This window comes from Hyaena hyaena, unplaced genomic scaffold, assembly GCF_003009895.1.
Source record: "Hyaena hyaena isolate Hyena2069 unplaced genomic scaffold, ASM300989v1 scaffold_1416, whole genome shotgun sequence".
In the NCBI taxonomy this organism is placed as follows: Eukaryota; Metazoa; Chordata; class Mammalia; order Carnivora; family Hyaenidae; genus Hyaena; species Hyaena hyaena.
Window position 1 is genome coordinate 62,063 of NW_024082048.1, and position 25,568 is coordinate 87,630.

At 36.8% G+C, this 25,568-nt stretch overlaps 1 long non-coding RNA gene across 1 annotated transcript; it reads left to right on the forward strand.

Annotated features, from left to right (window-relative positions):
- The first annotated feature begins 8,749 nt into the window (after window positions 1-8,749).
- On the forward strand, window positions 8,750-24,131 carry LOC120225450. Its single transcript, XR_005526812.1, has 3 exons — window positions 8,750-8,898; window positions 15,415-15,501; window positions 22,926-24,131. It is a non-coding gene; the product is annotated as an uncharacterized LOC120225450 (long non-coding RNA).
- The last annotated feature ends 1,437 nt before the right edge of the window (window positions 24,132-25,568 follow it).

Below are 25,568 nucleotides of genomic sequence, written 5' to 3' on the forward strand. Positions count from 1 at the left end.
ACCCAGGCCAATCTGTTAGTGAAAGAATTAAGCACACTGTCCTTGTACTACTTATATATTTAGGAATCCATACGGGACCAGAAATGATATTAGGATGTTTGTTAAATCAATAAATTATTAAAAGCAAACATTTTGCTAAAAATATTCAGAATTGCTATAGTCCTTTAAGCCATCAAAACCACACATGCTAATGAAACTAGATCATTTTCTCACACCATGCACAAAAATCAATTCAAAATGGATAAAGGACCTGAACGAGAGACAGGAAACTATCAACACCCTAGAGAAGAAAGCAGGAAACAACCTCCTTGACCTCCACCGCAGCAACTTCTTACTTGACACATCCCCAAAAGCAAGGGAATCAAGAGCAAAAATAAACTGTTGGGACCTCATCAAGATTAAAAGCTTCTGCACAGCCAAGGAAACAACCCAGAACATTAATAGGCAACCAACGGAATGGGAAAAGATAGTTGCAAATGACATATCAGATAAAGGGCTAATATCCAGAATATATAAGGAACTCACCAAGCTACACACCCAAAAAACAAACAACCCAGTGAAGAAATGGGCAGAAGACATGAACAGACACTTCTCCAAAGAGGACATCTAGATGGCCAACAGACACATGAAACGATGCTCAGCATCGCTCCTCATCAGGGAAATACAAATCAAAACCACACTGAGATACCACCTCACGCCGGTCAGAGTGGCTAAAATGAGCAAATCAGAGAACTCTAGATGCTGGCGAGGATGTGGAGAAACGGGCACCCTCCTACGCTGTTGGTGGGAATGTAAACTGGTACAGCCCCTCTGGAAAACAGTGTGGAGGTTCCTCAGGAAACTAACAATAGAACTCCCCTAGGACCCAGCAATAGCACTGCTAGGAATTTACCCAAGGGATACAGAAATGCTGAGGCATAGGAGCACATGTACCCCAATGTTCATAGCAGCACTCTCCACAATAGCTAAAACATGGAAAGAGCCTAAGTGTCCATCAACAGATGAATGGATCAAGAAGATGTGGTTTATCTATACCATGGAATACTACATGGCAATGAGAAACAATGAAATCTGGCCATGTGTAGCAACATGGATGGACCTTGAGGGTGTTATGCTGAGCGAAATAAGTCAGGCAGAGAAGGACAAATATCATATGTTTGCACGTATAGGAGGCTTAGGAGGAACTTGACGGAGGAACAAGGGGGAGAAGAAGGGCGGAAATGGTGGGGGAAAAGGAGAGAGGCAAACCATGAGAGACTCTTGAATGCTGACAAAAACTGAGGACTGATGGATGTGGGGGGGAGGGGGGATGGGCATGGAGGAGGGCACTTTGGGGATGAGCACTGAGTGTTATGTGGAAAATAATTTGACAATAAACTATTTGTTAAAAAAAAAAACCCACACATGCTAAAATACTTTTTTTTTAATGTTTTTTGTTTGATTTTTTAGCAGAACTGTATCTTCTCCCTCCTTTGGTAATCATGACTTCCTAGAGTTTCAGGGATGCCAGAATCCACCCAATGGTATTACTGGAATAGTACTGAACTCTTGACACCCCACTCAGAAAGGCCATTTGACATCTTAATACAGGCAGCACCTACTCATTACAAACTAGGAAAGTTCTATACAAACAGATCTGGGAATTGCTGGCATCCTGGTACAGAGACAAACTTAGATTTTTATACCTCCTCTCTCCCCAATGTCTGCCATCAATAGTCAAGGCCAGAGCAAAAAGTTTACAAATTCTACACATCAAAACAAAAACAAAAACAGGCATTATCAGCAATAGAATATGCTGCTTATTACCAAATGGCCTTAACTCCACAAGAGAAATTTTAAGTTATTGGAGAATAGTCAACAATATTGTTGAAATAAATTTCTAGGTCCAAGACGGAGATGCTCCTGCCTGGGGTATAACATCAACAAACTGAAATTTACACATTTGTGTCACTCTGAATGCTCTGTCTCACAACACACATAGTATATCCAGTCAGCCAATCAGCTAACACCAAGCCAATCCTGGGCTCTATATTTATTTCCTTTCCTTCTCACCCCAGAGTTGACTATGTAGCCCAGCCAACCAGATAGTTTCTGTTTTTCTCTTTCTTGTTCTTTATTGTATAAAAGCTTTCTGCCTTCTGCTCCATTTTGCCATTCTCTGGGTAAACAGACTGTTAAATAAAGTTTATTTATATAACCTAAATTATCTTCTTTAGTTATTACTTTAATAGTACCCAGTTTAGAGAGGGATGGGGGAAAAGAATAGACTGTTTTTCTGTGCAGTGTGCTTCTAGGACCAGCAGTATCAGTGTTACCAAGGAGTCTATTAAAAATGTAGAATTTCAGGCCTCACCCCAAATACACTGTATCACCATCTGCCATTTAAAAAGATTCTCTAGGTGTTATGGACTAAATGTTGTGTTGTACCAAAACTCATATTTTGAAATTATGACCCCCAAAGTTACGGTATTAGGAGGTAGGGTCTTTGGGAGGTGTTTGGGTCATGAGAATGGAGCCCTTATGAATGGAACAAATGTCCACCCCAGAGAGCTCTCTGGCCATGTGGCGAAATGAGAAGCTGGAAGTCAATGAACCAGGAAGTAGGTTCTCAACAGACAACCTATTCTATCAATACATTGATATTGGACTTCCTAACCTCCAGAAATAAATATTTGTTGTTTATGCCACACAGTCTATAGGATTTTTATTATAGCTGTCCGAACAGACCAAGATACTTGGTGATTAGTATATATATTAAACTTTGAAGGAAAAGGTAGAGGGCTTAGGAGGTTTGACCTGAAATTCCCCCTCTGTAAGTGAAGTACCTTGCTCACTCAGTTTCAAATTAATGTTACCCAGTTGACTTTTCTGTATCTAAGGGAGCTGATAAGTTCTTAGAAAAAAATCATATAGGAGTTCATCAACTTTAATGTATGAACGTAGATAAAGCCAATTTCTGTTATCTTCAATGAATGTGATGAGAAACCATTGGCTTCATCAACTTTGTACTGTTTGAATGTTTTATAACAAGCATGCCTAAAACTAACTAAATCAACAAATACATTTGCATTAAAAGAACAAATTATATTCCACAGTGCAAATTTCGAAGCCAAAGTAAAAAATTAGAACTTGAAAATTTGACATCACTCAGATGACACCCTATGTCTCAAAGATTCTTATGCAACTTTAAGAAACAAACCTAACTTATTAAAAACAATTTTAAAATAAATATGTTAGATAATATTTAATATTTTAGAAAGAAAGTATATGACAACCCCCACCCCTCCCCTAACACATGCACATACTACACATGCACACAAATATTGGTTCAAAATAACTGTTCCATCTTTAGTGGATGAAGAGAAGTAGGAACACAGAGCAATTTTCTACTGTGTGTTCAAGTATAACATCAAGATATTACTAAGAGACATTATTATAATTAGCCATAAACATGTTGTTTGCTAAGTATAATGATTCTAATGGACTCCTTCTACATGATTTACTTCTTTGCTACTACCAAAAGAAATGGTCCAAAGAAGAGCCATTTTAGTTAAATTTGATTAATAGCCTTTGCTTCTTTGTAAAACTGGAATTATAATAGAGATGGATACTCAACAATAAAAATAAACAAAGACAACATGGTTTATATAAGAGACTCTTAACTGAATTATTTAGGCAAGAGGGTCTATGGAAGAAAACAGACAAAATGAAAGTCCTTGAGTGTATACTGTCTTATAGAGAATATCAACAATTCCCTAAGAGATTAACATAGAGTGCTTTATAGAACTAATGGAAAAAAAGCATTAAAGAAATCTTGGGAACCGAACTATATGCACAAACGTATGTAATAATTTGTTACAAGTAACTAATTTTTAAGAAAGATAAATAAACAGAAGTATTTTGTACTATCTTTCTGTTAACTAGCACTCAAAGTCATGTTTGAACTACTTCATGATTCCCCATCAGTACAAGTGCATTCATAGGATAGAATTCTCATTAACTTGGTTCAACTATACAAATCTGGCTTGTGTAGAGGTTCTCTGCAGACACAGAAATTGCTCACCCAGATTAAGTAAAAGGCATATATACAGCATCTATGTTCAGACATTCACAATTAAAAAGAAAAAACTGTGTCCAAAACTCCAAAAATTTCTTCTATAGGTTGCCAGTATTAATTCTGAATGATGATTCAAGCTGAGTGAATTGTTTTGTCTTTAAAATTCATTTTGAAATGAATTAGAGAATATGGGAAAATAAAATAAATAGTTAACCTATTACTTCTTTCTATATTACAGGTAGTCTACTAAATACATTCATCATCTCACATGATATTGACAAAGTTTTGGGTTAGCTTATTTTTATCTCCATTTTACAAATCAGAAAAACAGAATGCTGAAAGATTACATTAGTAAACTAAATTCATATATTTCAATATGGTAGAACAAGTGAATTAAAATGAAAAAAGATGCTATGAATACAAATGCCTTTTGTATTCATATAATAATATAAATATGCCCAGTTAAATTATGTGCATATGCTAAATTCTGAGCATTTCTGCATCCTTTTTTGCCTGAATTTTCCTATAAAAATTCTTTTTCCCCTGAACACATACAAAGGATTCTGCTTCCAAAAATATATATTGACTTTTACCTTTTCTCAGTGACCACAGTGATTACTTTGTGTTATTTTCATTATCTAGAAAGAAGTGGGGGGCAAAAATGCCATGTGCTGCACAGAGGTAAATAAACAGAAGGAGGCCACTAGTAGACAAAACTACTGATCATTGGTGATTACTCAAAGACCATTTCCAGAATGATAATGAACGCAGAGTTTGGGTTGCATAAATTTGGTAGAAGACAGTAGCAAATACAGAACATTTTTCAAGAAGCATAGCAGTGATGGGAAGCAGGGAGATGGTAATTTAGAAAAGAATCATGAATTAGTTTTTTAAATTAGATATAAAGACTTTACCATTAAAGAAAAAAAATGGATCATGCAAGAAGAGGTTTTGAAAACTCTAAAGTGAAAAGCCATAATTAAAGGAGCATGATAGAGGCAGAGCAAGGAAAGGGATGAAGAGCATAGGTACAGATTTTAAGCTTGGCAAAGAAGAAGGATATTGCTGTTGAGTCTGAAATTACCAAAAAAATAAAAAAATAAAAATGGGAGAAAATATCAGAACACTGTCCTTTAAATATTAATCTCCAGAAATTATTGTAGATAGGACACATTTTAACATATAAAGAACTCTCAAAACTCACTCCAAAAGCAAACAACGTAATTTAAAAATGAACAAATTTAAAATTTGAACAGATACTCCACCAACAAGGATACAAGGATGGCTAATAACCACATGAAAAAAAATGTTTAACATCATTAGCAATTAGGGAGATACAAATTTTAACCCTGAAAAGATACCACCACATACCTATTAGAATAGCTGAAAATATTCTGATAATACTAAGTACTGTTGAGGATGCAGATAATGAAAACTTTCCTATATAGCTGGTAGGAATGCAAAAATAGTACAGCCACTTTGGAAAACACTTTGGCAGGTTTTGCTTTTGTTTTAAGTTAAACATACACTTACCATGTAACCTACCAGTCCTACTACTGGAGTATTTAACTGAGAAAACTAAAAACTTATATGCATACAAAACCCTCTACACAAAATTTTAAAGTCATTCTGTTTATAACCACTTAACACTGGAAACAACTCAAATGTCCTTCAGCACATAAGCTGATAAATAAACTGCAGTAAATCCATACAATGGAATATTATTCAGTAATAAAAAGGCTATAACTACTGATATATGCAACAACTTGGATAAATTTCAAGACATTACACTGAGTAAAAGAAAACAGCCTCAAAAAATTACATATTCTATGATTCCATGTACATGACATTCTCAAAAAGCTGTAGTGATGGAGAACAGATCAATTCCTAGGGATTCGGAATGGGGAAAGGTATGTCTGCAAAAGGGTGGTAGAACTGTTCTGTATTCTGATCCTGGTAGCAGTCACACAAATGTTTGTTAAAAATAATAACAGTACACAAAAAGGTAATTTTACTGAACAATTTTAAAAATATGCTTCACAGCAAAGTTAATAAAGCAAAGTAAGAACTAAATTGCTCTGTATAACAAAATAATTGGTATTATGGAATTGTTTTCTGGATGTACAAATAAAATACTGTAAGACTTGGAAAGGGGATGGGAGAAGGAAGAACTTGCAAAAACCATCCAACTATTTGAGGTAGGTCAAGTGAAAATTCCCTTATACAAGTGTAGCCAACAAAAAATATCTGATTGGATGTTTTTTTCCTCTTGGTGATATTTTCCCTCTATTATTTCCAGATTTTCAGTAAAAATTCTGTTTTGTACAAACTTTCAAGTTAGACTGACTTTGGTGAGTATAGAAAGAATGGCCACTGCCCATTTATGGCAGCACCTGGAGTCACATGCAAAGAGAAGAACAGCTGAAGGAAATGAGATGGTGAAAGAGAACCAAGAATCCTAAGTAGTAGAGAAGTCATGGAAAGCAAACAGCCTTTCTCTTAAGGTGTCTTCCACAACACTGATGGGTATTGCATCTCCCATGAAACGAGATTTACGTCTAGTCAAGGAAAAGATGAGGGGGCTTGGGGACACTTGGGTTACACAAATATAACTAAGAAATGGAATGCTGAGGTACCCACTGAATTACGCCAATGATAATCACCATTTGGGAACTTTACAAACATGATTTCCATAATTTAAATTATTTGATATCTAAACTGCTTTACATAGCACACTTTCCATTAGACTCTCAATCAAAGCACACTAAAGAAAAAGAGGGTGTCATTTTTAGGCCGGTAAAAGACACCCGAGAGGTATACTGGGTTCTGAAAAATTCTGTGGCATGAAAATAGCACAACCCTCTGGTTTTACTGCATATTTGTTTGAAACAGTAATATGTAGCACTCTGCTCTTATTATTATCTTGGCAAGAATATAATTTTTATAAGACTTATTGGCTCTTACTTCACTTTTATTCACTTATTTTGAACCTAGAGTTGTCCTTTGAACAACACAGGGGTTAGGGACACCAGCACTCCCCCAACATGCCTTCAAAAATCTGATATAACTTTGGACTCTCCAAAAAACATAACTACTAACAGCCTTGTTGACCAGAAGTCTTACTAGTAACAGTCAATTAGCACATTTTTTACCTACAAAATACGCTGTGGTGTTACAATAAAGTAGGCTAGACAAAAGAAAATGTCATTAAGAAATCATAAGAAAGAGAGTTGCATGGGTGGCTCAGTCAGGTGTCAGACTCTTGATTTCAGCTCAGATCATGATCTTACAGTTTGTGAGTTTGGGCCCCACATCAGGTTCTGCTTCTGACTGTGGAGCCTGCTTGAGATTCTCTCTCCCTCTCTCCCTGCCCCTCCCCCCAACTCTCTCTCTCTCAAAAAAAAAAACTTTAAAAAGAAAATCCTAAGGAAGAGAAAATACATTTACAGTACTCCACTGTATTTATCAAAAGAATATCTCCATACTGTAAGATGACTCATGCAGCTCAAATCCAAGTTTTTCAAGGGTTAACTGTATATATTTTTCTTCTACCCCTCACCCCTACTGCTCTATCACTCTGCTAGGGCTGACAAGAAAATACCACATACTGGATGACTTAAACAACAGAAATTAATTTTCTCACAGTTCTGGAGGTCGGAAGTCCCAGATCAAGTGTCATCGGGGTTGGTTTCTGGTGAGGGTTCTATTCCTGGCTTGCAGATGGCGTCTTCTCTTTGTTCTTGTGGGAAGGGACTGAGAGCTCTGGTGTCTCTTCCTCTTTTTATAAGAATGCCAGCCCAATGGGACAAGGACTCCACCCTGATGACCTCATTTAACCTTAATTACCTCCCTAAGGGCCGTGTCCAAACACAGTCACATCACGGACATAGAGCTTCAACATATGAAGGCGGACTCATTCTGTCCATAACATTTGCGTTTGTTGATTCCTTTTTTCTTTTTTCTTTTTTTTTTTTTAAGAAACTGCTTCTTTTTCATCACCCTCATGTCCATTTTCTGCTCTAAAGTCTGTGGAGAAGCAGTTTAAGACCACCAGTGGTTGCTCTTCCCTACTGAGTAGCCTGCACGGCGGAGCTGAAGGCCAGTCTCAGGGACGGGCCGAACGCTCCAGCCTTCCGCGGGGAACCGCTGAAGAGGCGCAGCGGACACCTGCGTTCCTTACACGCCAGCCGCCAACCTCGGATTACGTCAGCTGAGAACCTAGGAACTGGTCCGTTCACCCTGAAATTCCTCCTTGACCACAGCCTTTTCAACAGAGGCTTGCTCTTCTATTTTTTTTTTTCCCCACCCCCTCAGTATCTCTGCCGAAGTAGACCCCAGGCATGACCTCCGGTGGCCGCTCGTAGAAGATGGGGCCACGCATGCGCAGAACTTCCCGGGCCTGCTTCCCGCTCGTCAGATTCGCTCAGTGAACGCATCTGTTGCTGTATGAGGTGGCAGTGTCCGCATAACACAGAGGACAGCCTGTGTTATACCGAGCAATTGTAGGCAGGTTCATGTAAGACGCCTCTGTGAAAAGCTGGTGGTCAGCCCCGGACTCCGTAACCACGGGACGTCTCTGCTTTCGGAAGTGGATGCGGTTAGTGAAGGTTCCGGAAGTGAAGCAGCCAGCAAGGAGCGTGGCTCGGGGGCAGCAGACTACTTCAGCACGACTCGCAGGCCAGTATTCCTGGAGGTTGTTATACACTGACGCCGGCTGAGTTTTTAACTAACCATGGCATGAGCTGCTAGCACCAGCTTCTCCCAGGTTCTCTTCAGATTTATGACATCCATAAATGTCACTTTTCCTTCCGTAGATGTGCTTGTTCCATTTGGAAGTCAAGGTTGGTGCCATCCAGGTGGGATCCTGCTACAGGGAATATGAGGACAAGGGCACCTGGGTGGCCCAGTCGGTTGAGGGTCCAACTTCAGCTCAGGTCACGATCTCATGGTTTGTGAATTCGAACCCCACATCTGGCTCAGATGCTGTCAGTGCAGAGCCTGCTTCAGATTTTCTGTCCCCCTCTCTGCCCCTTCCTCGCTTACAATCTCTCTAAAAAATAAATAAATCTTTAATAAAAAAAAATTAGAAATTTGAGGACATCCACTTCCTTTATTTGCAGGACATCAAGGGATTTGGATATTGTGAAATTTCCCTTTAGGTTAGGATGGAGTCCTCTCTGGGCAGAAATATACTTTCTGAAGAATTCAATTTATTCCTCTATATGACTATCTCTTTTACTGAAAACGTATCAGTTTCTTTTTTTAAATATTTGTTTATTTTGAGAGAGAGAGAGCAGGAGCAGAGAAAGGGCAGAGAAAGAGAGAGTGAACAAGAACCTAAGCAGCCTCTGAGCTATCAGCACAGAGCCTGAGACTGGGCTCAAACTCACAAACCGTGAGGTCATGACCTAAGCCGAAACCAAGAGTTGGTCGCTTGACCAACTGAACCACCCAGGAACCCCAATATCTGTTTCTTTTTTTGAGTATATCTACATTGAGAAAGACCCTTGAATCTTCACCCACTGATTTAGGAAATTGTATGAGCTGAGAGTCAAATGTAGCTTCTGAGTTCCTGAATTGTCTTTAATGTCTCTGATTTAAAATCAATAACATGGCAAAGGAAATGTGTGCTGTTTGTTTTCCTTACATTAAAAATGATAGGAGAAAAAGTATATATTAGTGATGTAATTTGAGGGTTTTGACAGCAGAACAAACACTGAGATACCTTGTTAGAGAAAGAGTAAATATGTAAAATACAGGCCAAAAAAAAAAAAAAAGGAGAAGAAGAAGAAAAAGAAAAAAATAAGAAAGGAAACACAATGTATGGGTTAACTAATTAGTTGAAAGCACTGTAACAGCTCATTGGGCAATTTTGTAATCAGATGAGCCCAAGGGATGAATATGATCAAGTTTATAACAGTTCATTTTCTTTGAATGCAGCTGTATACAATGCCCCAGGAGATTCCAGAAGCAATGAAACTACAGCGACTCTTTTGATTAATAACATATTCAATCCCTAAAATCCATGAACAGAAACGCATATTGTTATGCCTTCAAGGGTATCCATAGATGCTATAGAGCCCCTTCTGGAGAGAGAGTGAAGTGGCTGGAAACCTCCTGTGAATGGCCACCTTAATTGTGTTGCCTTCTTAAAGATGATCTTTTAAAAGTTTTTTTCATTTTTTCTTTGTCTCTAAGTTCGTAGGGTTAAACTATGCTGTGATTGCCATAATTGTTATTTCTCCCCCAGTGATTTTATAGCCAACAAGGGAACATTAGCACCCACTGATTCCTTGTGGAAAATAATCTATTTAAAGATACTTGCTTCAGTTGAATCTTTTTTTAAATGCTTCACTCCATTATTTTATTATGTAGAAATCTGCACTAACGCAGAATTGGAGCTTCCAAGGAATTCACTTGTCTCCCTATTTATTCTTCCCTGGAAGTCATAAGGCTCTGTTGATAGCAGCCCAGATGGGTGGTAGGGAAGCAATTATGATTAAAAACATGATGGGAATTCAGAGAGCTGCAGGATGTCTGAAAATATCAAGGATTTTTGTTCAGGGCCTAATCCCACATTAGTTATATGACTTCTTTCTTGGCGTTGTGTATCTCTCAGTAATTATGGGGTTATCAAATCCATACATTTAGCCGACCTTTTGCATAATACACATAGACTGAATCAGCTGTTTGAATGGTATTTGATATATTTTGTTTAGACACAAACACATCTGATATTATCTAAGAATCTCCTTTCTTTCAACTGAAGGAAATTTATGTTAAAAGAATACAATAAGCAAATAAACTAATATGATTTTGCTCATCAATATCTGGCATATACAGTAAATGCAAATTTCCTTCTCTTTTATCCTTTCTTCCTAAAGCCAAATGTAGGTCATTTAAGGAAGGGGAGAAAAACTTACAGTAACTAAAATATAAGTAATTTTTTAAAATTACACTAATTTCTGTTCCTTTCAATATTTTTTAAAGGAAGGGAATAAGTAGTATTAAAAATAAAGTAAAACTCAGATTTTAAAGTGTAATATATACCTCAGAGAATATGTCTTTGGGGCGTATGTGGTCCTGTTTATAGTGTTTTCATTATGTAAAATCTTGATGATGATTGTATCTCATTGATGTCAGGTGGTGTAGGTGGTCAAATCAACTCTTGTTCTAAGCTAGAGAATCCTTGGGAGAATAACAGCATAAGGACAAAATGGAGTTGAGGTTAATGGTGACTCACAAACTAATTAATATATGATTATAAAATAAATATTTGTGCAGAGAACAATCAGTGATATACAAGGGAATATAAAAGGACAAAGGAAGTAACATGGTAATAGTCAAGAGGAGAATTTTGACTTTCATATATATTGTAACTGCTAATAACTTTTCAGGACTACAAGCACCTCAATGCCTCAACTCTAATTTATGCTGGGTTATTAACAAAGCATGGAACACCTACAAAGAATTATTTATTGTAGGCGAGGTATTAAATCACATGTAAGTTCTGTCTTAGTAAAAATTCAGTGTGCACACAAACAAGAACAATTATATTTGGTGAATGTTTAAAATATCAAAGTGAGGTTAAAAAGTTCTATCAGAATTCAGGGGTGCCTGGATGGCTCAGGCAATTGAGCAACCAATTTGATTTCAGCTCAGGTCATGATCCCAGGATCATGAGATCAACCGCATTGGACTCCATGCTTGGGATTCTCTCTTGCTTCCCCTCTGCCCCTGTCCCCCTCCATTCCTGCATGTATATGTGCACATTCTCTCTCTCTCTCTCTCTCTCTCTCTCTCTTTCAAGTAAAATAAATAATTTTTAAAAATTTATAAAAAGTTCTATCAGAATTGAGAAGAATACACTATATAGCAAGAGAGACTGAAGGATTAAATAATAAAGTAGCACGTTAATAGTGCAAAACTGAGTCTTAATAGAGTGAAGAAAATAAGGAAGAGCTTTCCAATAAGCAACAGCAGTATAAATAAGGGAAATTGCCAAAGGGTTGGGATGATTCCACAGAACAAGGAGCTGTTGGACATAAGGCTGGAAGGAAGGAAAGTGGGGGTGGGGGGGGCATATACAATACATGGGATTTCTTTTCCTTTCCTTTCCTTTTTTTCTTTCTCTCCCCCCGCCCCCGTTTGGAATTGTTCCAGTTACAATTGTCATATAACACATGAATCTAAACTTTAGTTACAGCTTAAAAGAACCATTTCATTATGCTTGATTTTGTAGCTCAGGAATTCAGACAGAACACAGAGGAGGTGGATTGTTCCTGCTCCACCATATCTGGAGTCTCATTTGAGAGGTTGTGAAGGCTAGGATGATTTCATAACTGGGGTCTGGCATCATCTGGAGGCTGTTCATTTACTTATATGATGCCTGGACAGGACAATTTTAAGAATAGGACTGTGACTGGGTGTCCATGTGTGGCATTTCCATGTGGCTTGGCTTCCTCACAGTATGCTGGCACTTGGATTGTTGGACTTTTTACAGGGTGTATCAGGGCTCCAGAAGTAAGAGTTCCAGAAAACAAATTGGAAGCTGCATGCCCTTTTATGATCCAGCCTCATAAATCATATGATGTATTTCCATTCTATTGGTTGAAGCTTTCCCTACCTTTCCAGATTCAAAAGGAGGAAACATACACTTCATTTCTCGATAACAAAGTTATCAATAAATTTAGGGATACTTTTTTTGTTTTTAGTTTCGGGAGGAACATTTTAAAATGTTAATATGAATGAATGATTACTCAACTCATATGAATGAACGAATTGAATAAGTAATCTGTAGATAAAATATGTATCTCAGAAATATACATTGATAACTGATCTCAAGATAAAGTCATGTTAGAAGTTAGAAGAGAATTAAAATTAAGTGTCTTATGAGACTGTCTAAAAAATTGGCACTATATTAAGTACTTATCAAATTATATTTCTAGTTCTTAAATATGCAGTTTCATTTTTCCTAGTTTATAGATGAGAAAATAGAAATTCAAGAAATTGACTTGCTGAAGGACATAACCAATAATAAATAGCAGAGACCCGATTTCAAATCAAGACTAAGTTTTGCTAAGGTAGGATTCTTTCTATTGAATGTGATGGCAAAAGAAAAGAAGGATTCATCATAAGACTCTTTGTTAGGTTAGAATTGTTAAGATTTAGACAATAATCGGATGTGGAGGTGATCAGGGGGAAGTAAAGTTGAAGATAAATTATTGTATCCAGCATTACCTGGTGACCTAGATATTGGAGGTGTCCTTCAAAAATAGAAAATATAAAAAGAACACATTTTAATTTTTTAACTTTATTTATTTTTGAGAGAAACAGAGCATAAGCAAGGGAGGGACAGAGAAAGAAGGAGAGAGAGAAAGAATCCCAAGCAGGCTCTGTGCCATCAGCATAGAGCCCAATGCAGGGCTAGAACCCACAAAACTGTGAGATCACGACCTGAGCCAAAATCAGGAGTCGGATGCTTAACTGACTGAGCCACCCAGGCACTCCAAGAAGAACAAATTTGTATTCATTGGCAAAAGGAGAATAAAGAGTAAGACCAACAATGTAATTTCAAAATGAAATTTTATTAAGAATTTCAAGACAGCAACAGCAGAACATTAAACCAAGCACTGGACTCCATGGCTAGCACAAATCATACTCCCATGAAGGCAGCCCTGAAGAGTTCAGCCTGGGACATGTTCCATTTTAGTTGCTAGAGATCTAGTGAAGAGGAACTTACAAAACAGGATGGGAAGACTTATAAGGTCCATTATAGATCAGAGAGACAGAAAAAAAATTAAAATTAAAAAAATAAATCAGTTCAAGAAACCCATATATATTCAAGGGTAAATTCTTTTTAAGGACAGAGTGAAAACTTAAGCATAGAGTGTTAGCTGACACTCAGATGTGATTATTTAAAGCAATCTCTTTGTATTCCCAGCTATAGGGAGAGAAAAAGAAAAGTTATCTACTTCAGACAGCCAGTACTGATTCAGAAATAGAGTATTCTGGAATGAGCTTTACCACTCAGATGTGGTAAACAAAATCTTTATCTAGGATACAGGATATATAGAATTTTTGTGCCTTTTGCCATTAACTAGGCGAGTAGCCTTTAAGAAAATATTTTTTCTCCTTTGGTCTCATATCTTTATTAGTTAAATGGTACTTTGAGCTAGATGCATTTATTTTTACAAATATTTACTGAGTTTCTTATTTTGTTCTAGGCACCAAACATAGCCTCTATAAATTGTTAAAAACGAAATCCCTGACACTCTCTACCTAAAGAACACTAAGATTTATTTTAAGCACAGAAAAACTAAAACAATGATATATCGGATATAGTGCAGTCCAGTCAGACGTGGGTAGGAACCTCAGGTCTCCCTCTTAACACCTGTGTTAACTTGATCATGCTTCTAACCTTTATGCTTTTCATTTTTAAACTGTGAAGTGAAAATCATGTGCTAAGTGCTGAGTGATGCTTGACATCCCTGTACACACATGTCTGCATGTGCCTAATTCAGTGTCTGGTGCCTAATACTTAACTCTATAAATGTCCACAACTTTATTACTCTCTCTTATCCCCATATATGTATTTCAGATTTTCAGGCATAGTCTTCTCAGTATTAGATTATCCACAAAATAAGAATAGTTCCCAGATCAACTTATCAGGGCCTCTACAGAATACTATTTAGAGAACCTCTACAAAACGATCTTTTTTTTTCTTTTGACACACAAAATTTAAATTTAGGCCAATTCTTCCAAGCCACTTTAAAATGTGTGTTGGATATTTAGAATTCCTTTTCCCTCAATCAATGTAGTGATCCTTACCTTTTTGTGTTCATGGATCTCTTTAAGAATGTAATGAAAGCTAAAGGCTCTTGTCATAGGAAAAAAGCACATACGCATGAAAAAGAAGAGAATCTTGCCGTGGTCCTTGGCTCTTGGTCCCCTGAAGTCCTTCCGTGCACCCCAGACTGAGAACTTCATAGTAATCCAAACATAGTTATTTACTACATAAGACTCAAATTTTAATTTGAAATTCATGAATTCCAAGTGGTTATGGAGCTTGATAAATCAGTCTTTACCATTGCTAATATCATGAAGGGAAAACTTCAAATCAATTTGATTTCACAGGCCATGTGTAAATATTGATTTCAACCCTGCCACATAGCCTCTCTGCTCACTGAGTGAAGAGACTATTTGGCCCACATTTCAAGGTGAGGCTCGTCTACCCCAGTGATAAATACTGAAAACAAGACACATGGGATCCAGCTTTCTCAAACCAAACCTAGGCTGCTACTCTATGCATCCAAAAGATTACTTAAAAAATATTGGTAATTTCCTTGTTTTCACAGACTTGATACTACAACTTATTTGAAGCTTCCAAATCAATGTTGAAAGGGAGAGGATTCTGAAAGCCCCAGAATTTAGACTTTTTACAGGTAAATATTCAAGTCTAAATATAGTTTAGATAGTTTAAATGTTTAGTTTAGATAGTGATAGCTTATTTTCTGTAAATGTAAAATGCATTAAAAAACCTATACTCTAATAAGGCAAAAATGGAATGTTTTATTTTTTTCTGTTTAGGCAATGCATTGGCCCTACTTTCAATTTTTTTATTTTATTAACATATTTATGAACTCTCTTTTTAGAGATGGTTCATGTTCAGATTGACTATGACAGACTATTCCCATTAAATATAATGCTTAATTCTTTATTACATTTTAGAAGTTATTCCTGTATTACAGACATTATTACCTGTTGCACCCTAAATGTCCTTTCTTAAAATGTCTAAAATGCATTAAAAATATAAGACAATGTTTTAAAGATGTTATTATGTCATGTGATTTAAGTAGTTTTCAATAATGAATATTATTCATCTCCAAAGGTGTATTATTTTAGGGATGTTATGTTTCAAAACATGTTAAAAATGGAGAGGTAAGCTCAACTTTCTGTGAGATTTTTGAAGTTTTGATTCTGAGTATATAAAAGTAAAACATAAGCATTTTCTTTCACAGGGAAATGATTAAGTAACTCTTCTAGGATGGACATGTAATTGAAAAAAAAGTTTCATTGAAGAGGGGTGCCCAGGTGGCTTAGTCGGTTGAGCGTCCGACTTTCGCTCAGGTCATGATCTCACGGTTCGTGGGTTCGAGCCCCGCGTCGGGCTCTGTGCTGACTGCCAGCTCAGAGCCTGGAGCCTGTTTCAGAGTCTGTGTCTCCCTCTCTCTCTGANCTGGAGCCTGTTTCAGAGTCTGTGTCTCCCTCTCTCTCTGACCCTCCCCTGCTCACACTGTCTCTCTCTCTCTCCTAGAAATAAATAAAACATTTAAAATAAAAAAAAAAGAAAAAAGTTTCATTGAAGAGTCAAATAAGTTCCATGTAAACACTTGAAACGAGTTACAGATATCACATAGGTTTAATATTTATAGCCCCTCATGTTAGTAGTCTGAGGATATGTGTTCAAAAACATTGCTTTATATAACATAAATAATTCGCTGTTTATTTTTTTTTATCTTTTATTTATTTCTAGGAGAGAGAGAGACAGCGTGAACAGGGGAGGGTCAGAGAGAGAGGGAGTCACAGACTCTGAAATAGGCTCCAGGCTCTGAGCTGGCAGTCAGCACATAGCTCGACGCGGGGCTCAAACCCACGAACGGCGAAATCATGACCTAAGCGAAAGTCAGACACAAAACCGACTAAGCCACCCAGGCGCCCCTTCACTGTTTATTTTTGATAAACTTCAGTCTGAAGTCTCTAGCCTCAGAAATTTATAATTGAAATTATTACATTGTACCAGAATTAAGTACATGTACACTTGAATTCCAAAATGAAACAAAACATGAAAATTTTAACATTCATCTTTTACTTCAGAAGGAAAATCCTCAAAAATTATTTGATACATGAAATTTCCTTCTGCTTAACTGAAGATAATTGGTCTGTCACAGTGTATTCTCTTTAGACACCAAAGCTGTGCTTGAAAAAAAAAATAGCAGTCCACCTTTACTGAAAGCATACCACATGGCTGCTATTAGCTAAGTCCATTGCATGTATAATCTCCTTTAATCCTCAAAACAACATTATGAGGGGAGTGAGGTGGTCATTTTATAGATGAAGTGAGGCTTACGGAAGAAGCTATATATTTCACACAACTGGCCGAATGAAGATTTGAAACTGCATCATCCTAACTCCAAGTTCTGAGCTCTTCTTCATGCCTGTCACAAACATCATGGTCTCTAATGTCTTTCCTAATCCCACAGCTTGTGCAGTGTTGAACAAAACATAAAAAACATTGTTATCCTACTACATAAAGGCATACCATTGTAGTTACAAGCTGGGAAGCAAGATTGCTTAGATTTAAAGTTACTTAAACTCTCTGTTCTCCAATTTTCACATCTGCAAAATTAGCATAATCATAATGCTAATTTCATAGACTTATTATGGGAATGCAGTACAATCTATTCAACAGTATATGGAAATTACTAAAAGGGGCCCTGACAGATAATAAATATTCATAATATGTTAACAGTTAATATGATAACTACTATTATCGAATTATCTTTGCTTCACGTATGTCATGATGCCCTACAAAGAATGGAAAATTTTGTCAGATAGAAATCAGATTTTATGTTTTTTTTTTTTATTTCTTCTATAATGCTAATGATTCTCGATACATTAAACTAAATATTTAGGTTGTCTTCCATCACCCTCCAAGCCAACTAATTTGAGAAAGGGGGGTAGACCTGAACATTTAGTATTGAAAAATGTTTCATTCTATGAAAACCTAGCCAGGGCCTAACATATTAACAAAAAAGAAAGAAAAGAAGGCAGGGGTGGGGGGAAACTAGAGAAAAGAAATAAAACCCTGAAGCTAGATACTTACATCACCTCTATGAGTGAAAATAATAATGCCTTCTTCACAGATTCACTGCCAACACCTTTTCCTTTATACTGGGCGTACCAAGCTGTTTACCATATGGGTGTTATTTAGCCATTTCAATTACCCAAGACTGAACTGAATGGCACCCACACATACACAAATGTCCACACATTTTGTAACTCGAAATATTGAATAATGGTTATTACTATTTCAGATGAAAGACAAATGCTTTACCTTTTCATTTAATATTCTAACAACATTTGCCAAAACACTTCTTAAGTTTCTTTCTTGAACAATTCAGGATCTCTGGTTTTCATTTTATCAACTATTTTTTAGTTTTCAAGAAACCTAATATTTTCACCCATCATGGTTTTTTTTTTTATTCTCCTAATGAATGGCTTCGTTTTTAAGTTAATAGTTCTGCTTGCATTGTTACTTGCATTATTAAAAAACCTCGCTGTAAATGACTAGAAGAGTGGTCTAAAGTACATTTCCTGAGGAATAAATTTTAAGTTGTTTTAATAATATATGATTACACTACTTGTCTATACCTTCCTCTAGAAAAGGGAGACTATCTTCATCTGGGTCATCAGTACATATTTATTAAATAGAATTCTGAACTTGCAATAAGCTAATAATAACGGAATGTAGAAAGGTAACAGGAATAAGGTAGTAGAAAAAATGTAGTTATTTCAAATGTATTAACTCCAACTTGAGAGGAGTCAGAATGTTTCAGACTCATCTGCTAACATTTTATCTTGAATCTATTAAAATGGAACACTGTCTTCAAAACAAAAACCATTGATTCTTGGGATAGGACCACATAAAGCATATAACTCATATGTGTGGAGAGCACTCTGAACAAAAAGCAATGTGGATCCCTGCTTGATTTAGATTAAATTATTTACACCCTGTTGGTTTCTAGTTACATTCTATAAAATACAGGAATTGAACTAATAATCTCTGAGTTCCTTCAAAGCTTGAGGTTTCCATCCTGCTACTTTTTTTCCCTACATTTCTATTTCTATTTATAATAGTGGAAAACACTCTATATTTTTGGTCATCTACTAGAAAGCTCAAATTTTGAGAATGTTCTGGACTCTCTGTATCAATTGTGCATTGGCTCAGTTTCTGCCACTGACCCAAGAAATACCAGAGACTTACAGATCAGCAGACTTGCTAGTATGCCATTCTCCAGCTATTCTCTCTTACGAGCTAAATAGAAATAAATAAAAATGTAACATCTATTTTAATGACAGCACATGAATTGCAGTTAGTAAAATACTGAATTTTAGATGTTAAAGGTTTTGATTCCTATATTCATCAAGGCTATGTTTTGGCCCAGAAAAATAAATGACTATTTGTTTATTCAAACATCTCATTTCTTCAAATACATATCCCATGCAGTCTTCAGAATAATTACTCAAAACCACAAAACTGACAGGTTGTCCTCTTAATGTACTCTTTAGATTTCTTCAATGGCTTTGGATAAAAATGCAGTTTCTAACATATCATAAGGAAGGCCAGTTACCAGACTTCATCTCAATGCTTTTGCCATTTGCTACCAGCCTAAGTTTCCATCAGGCACAGAATTGATTCTGGCTCCAAAGCCTGTAACTGCAGTTTCTTACTTTCATTTGTTGCTTCAAGCCGCTGCTTCTTCACCTGATTGATTTATACTCATTCCTTGAGCAAGGTCTTTCAGACGCCTTCCTTTGACTTCCTTAATGCTGCAGAATGAGACTGGGGTCCCTTCTATGGCAAGTATCAAACCATTAAACTTATCACAGTGACTCACAACTACCTCTTCTGGTAATTCATCTCCTCTAGATTCTGAGCTATAAGAGAGTAGCATTCTGAGACTAAGAACTCTGTCTTACTTATCTCTATACCCCTCGCACTCAGCACAATACTTGACAGATAGCAAGCTGTTATTAAGTGTATAATGAACACATGAATCAGTAGTATGTATATATTAAATAGGAAATAGGGCAGATTGTCAGTACGTGATAGATATTTGATCAATCTGTATAAGAAATACCATTGATCTGTGCTGAATCTGTAATGAAGGCATTACAACAGCAAAAAAAAAAAAAAAAAAAATAGGCACCTATTTATATTGCCAGATAATTTGACACTTAACTTGAAGAAACATTGTGACACATGGCGGATGTTTATCATCACCATGTAGAATGTTCCAGTTTCAAAGAGCATCACAAGTGATGAAACTTGAAAGTGGGAGGAAAGCTGCACATCCTTGAAGCCCCCTCCTGGGTTCTGCTGTCGGAAGGGGGTGGAACAAGAGGAGAACCTGTATTGAAGGCTGTGTACATTTGCCAGGGTAGCTGTGTTCAGCCACTCTCCAGTCCTGCCAAAGTGGAGGTGGTACACGGAGCATGGTCTGCAAAACAGCAGATGAGGTTGGTTTGGTCCCCATGGAAACCAGATCTCCCATTGAGAAGTAAACATATTCGATACTTTTGTAATCAAAACCCATCAAAAAGTGAAAAACAATCCATTTTTATTGTACTTGTATTGTCTGAAGAGAATAGACATTTTAAGATTCACTAAAGCATACAGACTTTATCAAGTTATGACACACTTTAACCATTGACATAGCAGATTTAAAAAGCTCCTCACTTATTATCATGAGTTAGCTCTCTATAGAAGTCTGGAAAAGTATTTGTATTCTATCTTTTATTAGGAATGAAATATGGTAGGATGACCAACATGGCCAAATGTGCATCTAACCAAGTAATTGTTCACACCAGATCTCCACCTACAGGCAAAGGCATGTCAGGATGACAAGACTTTTATAATAAAAAATAATGCTAAATGTAATTTTAAAAAACGGAGTTGTTGTCATATCTATGTCCTGCCTCAATAGGAATTTTATTATTTCTTACACATAAAAGTAATCTGACCCCATATATACACACTAATTTTGATAAAACTAAATGTTTGTGTCAATGATTTATGAATATGAATATGAAATATGAAATATTTCATTTAGTTCACGAAACATTAGGATCTAGGTGACATTAAACATCTATGTATTCTAAAAAATGGTACATTTGACATAACTTAGACAAAGAGTTAATATGATTTCCCCCCTCCCATTTTAATAACCATATTTTAGGATTGGCCAGATAAACCAAAATAATAATAATGCAACTCCCATAAATATGAATCCACCCTTTCTATTATATTTATACCTGGAAGCTATAAAATTACTGTGTCAAAACCTTCAGCAGGTTTTCTAATTCATCCCAGCATACTTGCCAATCTTATATAAAATTGTTCTTTTTCAATCATTTATAGAATAATTTATATAAAATTTATATAGAAATTGGAATCCATGTGTTTCTAATATCTCATAAACACTAAGATTCCTTGCTGCTGTCTATTTATTAGATTTGGGTAAATTTTTAGAGAGATGTATTCCAGTAAGCTGTGCTGTTGTCATGACTGATGATGATATTGTAGAAAACTTTATAATATTTTTGTTAAAAATGTCAATAGCATTTTGTATCATGTTCCAATATAACACAAAGTTTCAAATTTATTGCAAATATCTTAGCAAACTTAAAAAAAGAACAAGATTGAAAATGTAACCATCTCACAGATAAGCACTTTTCATGTGTACATGCTGTTCTGGAACAGCGTATTTCAAACAGGGTCTTTGAAACCTGAGACAAGGACAAAATCTCAGCTGCAGGGGTTTTTGACCTTGCTTATTACAAGGATTGAAGGGGCCAGGGATAGGAGTGATTTCTTCCAGCCTATTTGCCTGAGTCTTTACAATTACTTTCCTAATACATTGCCCTGTTCCAGTAACTTCACCACCAAGGCAAGCTTCAGTTAATTACATGTTCCAAAACCCTTCTTTCTTACCTTACTCTCTGTCTTCGTCTATTCAGACTATTTTATTTAAAAAAATTACCACAGGTTAGATGATTTGTAAGCAACAGATGTTTATTTCTCACAGTTCTGGAACCTGAGAAGTCCAAGATTAAGGAGGCAACAAGCAAATTCAGGGTCTGATGAGGACCCACTTCCTGGTTCCAGGACAGCTGTGTGTGACTTCTCTGGAATCTCTTTTTTAAGGGCAGTAATCTCATTCATGAGCTTGCCACCCTCATGACTTAATCACCTCCCAAAGGTCCTACCTCCTAATACTATCACATTAGAGATTAGGTTTCAACATATGAATTTTATGGCAAAGTAAACATTCAGTCCATTCTGCTCTCTTACCTAACTTCTTGCCTGTTCAATGCATTTTAAGAAATATTTTTCTTACTGGAAAAGGGCATAATGAAACTATTACATTAATTCCATTTCCATAGAACCCTACCATAATAAGCCATCAATTCAATGATCTTTCTTATTGAAGAATGTTTCCATACAATAGTGTCAAATAATAGTTTCTCAAGCTGTCATGGAACATTTAGAAAAAGGAATTTCCTCTTTCCTCAGAAGTCCATTTTATCTTTAGACAGGGTTGACTTTTAGAAGGGTCTTTCTTTTAACTTCAACTTGTTAGTTCAAGTTTATTAGCAGCACACCCTAACCAACTTAGCTAACCAGCCAGTCTCATTCATTCAGGGCTAGCTCTGTGAAGAAACACAAGATAAACCTGTTTATTCTCTTATTCCCCTTTATGTATTAGAACATCAAATAGTTGCCTCTACTTCACCTATGATACACTGACTATCATATGGGTGCTTTCTACATTTGGGGGGAAAAAAGGCAATTTCCAAACTGAGGTCAAAACTGAAAGTATTTGCTCAACTGGCCCAAAACTCAACTGTGAGTCTTGGGCTAATTCAGTTACTCAGACTCCCTGATTTTTAGGGGTTTGCTGCTTAACCATTTCATAGTCACTCTCCTACTATCACTTAGTATATTGTCCAATGTCCAGTGGGGAGACAGAATACTCACTACTTATTCTATCAGGGATAACTTAATATAATAAATTGTTAATAGGCCTGAGGCTGATATAGGAATAAAGGCAAAAGTGGAACACAAAGTCACCATAGAAGTAGCAATTACTTGAGGAAACTACCACCTGCTGGCTGGAGAAACAGAAGAGAGGCAAGTCAATTCAACGTAGAAGCTTTGATAAGGGGCCTCTGAATCAGTGCCAGCTCTCAGCGCAACAGAGCCACCTTGAGGAGCTGGACTTCAGAACTCTGAGGAGAGGGCACTAGCCCACCAGCTTTGATATTTCTGGAGAGATGTGGAAGAGGCTGGTTCTAGAAGTATTGGAAGACCTGCAAACTGGATTCAGCTGCTGTTACTGGAACAAGACCTCGCTATAGGGTGAAATACCAAAGCAGGGAAACACTGACAGCCACAGAAAGCCAATGGGAGCAAAGAGGAAACAGCACGTCCCTTCTTCTAGCCTTCCAACCTTCCTTTGGCATTCCACTCACAGTTTAACAGGGAGCCAGCTGCCAAACCAGAAATGTGGTCTGCAGAGTCCCAGGCCAAGCATTACAAGGGTAGGTGTTAAAACTGAGAGACAATTGCTTAATAACTGACACACTTATTTTACTGTGTTTCCAATGATTTGTGTAGATAGCTATCTCTTTAGCCGAAAATTTCCTCCTTGGAGGTAGGGAATGTATTTGTATCCATTCCATTATCCAGAATAATATTTGATGTACAGGTGCTGTTGAATAAATGCATGGTTAAGGTATAATGGCCTTATGTTTATACATGTTAAATATTATTCTGTTAGGTACATCAATTGTTGTCATTAGTAGAATTTTTTTTTTCCTTCTCAAATAATACTCTGTTGGTTATCATTCCTAGCTTTGGGGTCATCTGCAGATTTGATATGCATTGCCTTTTATAATAAGTGGTCAATGTGAAATATATCGTTAAACAATCTTTCTCTAGCTTTAGAGGGATAAAGATCACCTATTGAGCTAGTTAAATATAGATTTCTAGGCCCTGCCACAGAGGTTTTGATTGAGAAGACCATGAGCGGAACTTGAGAATGTGTGCTTCTAATTAGTTCAGAGTATGAAGATACTTTCTACCCAAGGTCCACATTTTTAATTACAATTGTTTTAATAAAAGTTCAGAACGTGGCAGTCTTTTACAACAGTTTAACACTTTGTTATTTTTAATGTTTATTTGTTTTGAGAAAGAGAAAGAGAGAAAGCACAGGGAAGGGATAGAGAATCCCAAGCAGGCTCTGCACTATCAGCACGAAACCCATCATGGGGCTCAATCTCTTGAACCATAAGATCATGACCTGAGCCAAGATCAAGGGTTGGATGTTTAACTGACTGAGCCACTCAAGCACCCCTAAAAGTACTTTACACTTCAACTCAGTAAAATATTTATTGGACACGTAATATGTATAAATCATCCTGTTGAGAATTGCAAGACATCAGCAATAATTAAGATGTTTTCTCTCCTTGAGTTTATAATTTAATAACTTAGTAGAACACTTAGGAAGATTAAATAAGGACTAAAATATTGTAAATAAAGTATTTGGTGGGTACAGAAAATATAAAATAACCAGAAATAGTTAATTTTTTTTTTGGTTGAAAATACTGCAGTTGACGTGGTGATGAGCACCAGGTGTTGTATGTTAAGTGCTGAATCACTAAACTGTACACCTGAAACCAATATCATACTGTGTTACTGAAATTTAAATAAAAATTTAAAAATATATTGCAGATGACTTTGGGAGGTTGACACACATAAAAATGTTTTACTTATTTTTATTTGTTCTTAATGGATAGATAGTGTGATAAGAATGTGACAAGAATATTCCTTACAGATCAGCATTATCTAACTTCAAATATTTCCTTTGTACTCTATCTCCATCACTTAAGTCATTTTGGAGCCTAGCCTTCACCCAGATCCCTCTATTATATTTTTTATGACTGTATTTTTTTTTAATTAAAATAAGGCAAGACAACTTGGAATAAGCTTCAGAAAGGGGAGCAAAGGAAAAAGGTGAAGGAGCTAAAGATTTCTCTCTTCATGACTCCAAAATGCCAGAATGGTATCACAAAAGCACTAGACATTTCCCTCTTTCTGTGTCTGTAGATAATTGCCTAATGGCCACAGGCTGTTAAATGTAGCCAGGTCTTTTATGTTCAGAAAGAGGTTCTACTGGGGCGCCTGGGTGGTTTAGTCGGTTAAGCGTCCGACTTTCGTTTAGGTCTTGATCTCGCGGTTCGTGGGTTCGAGCCCCGCGTCGGGCTATGTTCTGACTGCCAGCTCAAAGCCTGGAGCCTATTCCAGAGTCTGTGACTCCCTCTCTCTCTGACCCTCCCCTGCTCACGCTGTCTCTCCTAGAAATAAATAAAAATTTTAAAAAAAGGAAGAAAGAAAGAAAGAGGTTCTACTGAAATGATGAGTCCAGTAGGTCAAACAATTCCTCTGTGGTCAAGTACTAGGGGGAGGGGGAGGGGGAGGGGGGGGGGGGGGGGGGGGGGGGGGGGGGGGGGGGGGGGGAGATTATCAGCTTAAATTCAATGCCATTGGCTCCTAGCTCTGGGTCTTATTTCCCTAGATTCAAATTTTGGATCCCTTAATTTTTAGTTGAGCCTTGGGTGAATGATTTAAATGCTTTGTGCGTCAATTTCCTCACCTGTAAAATGG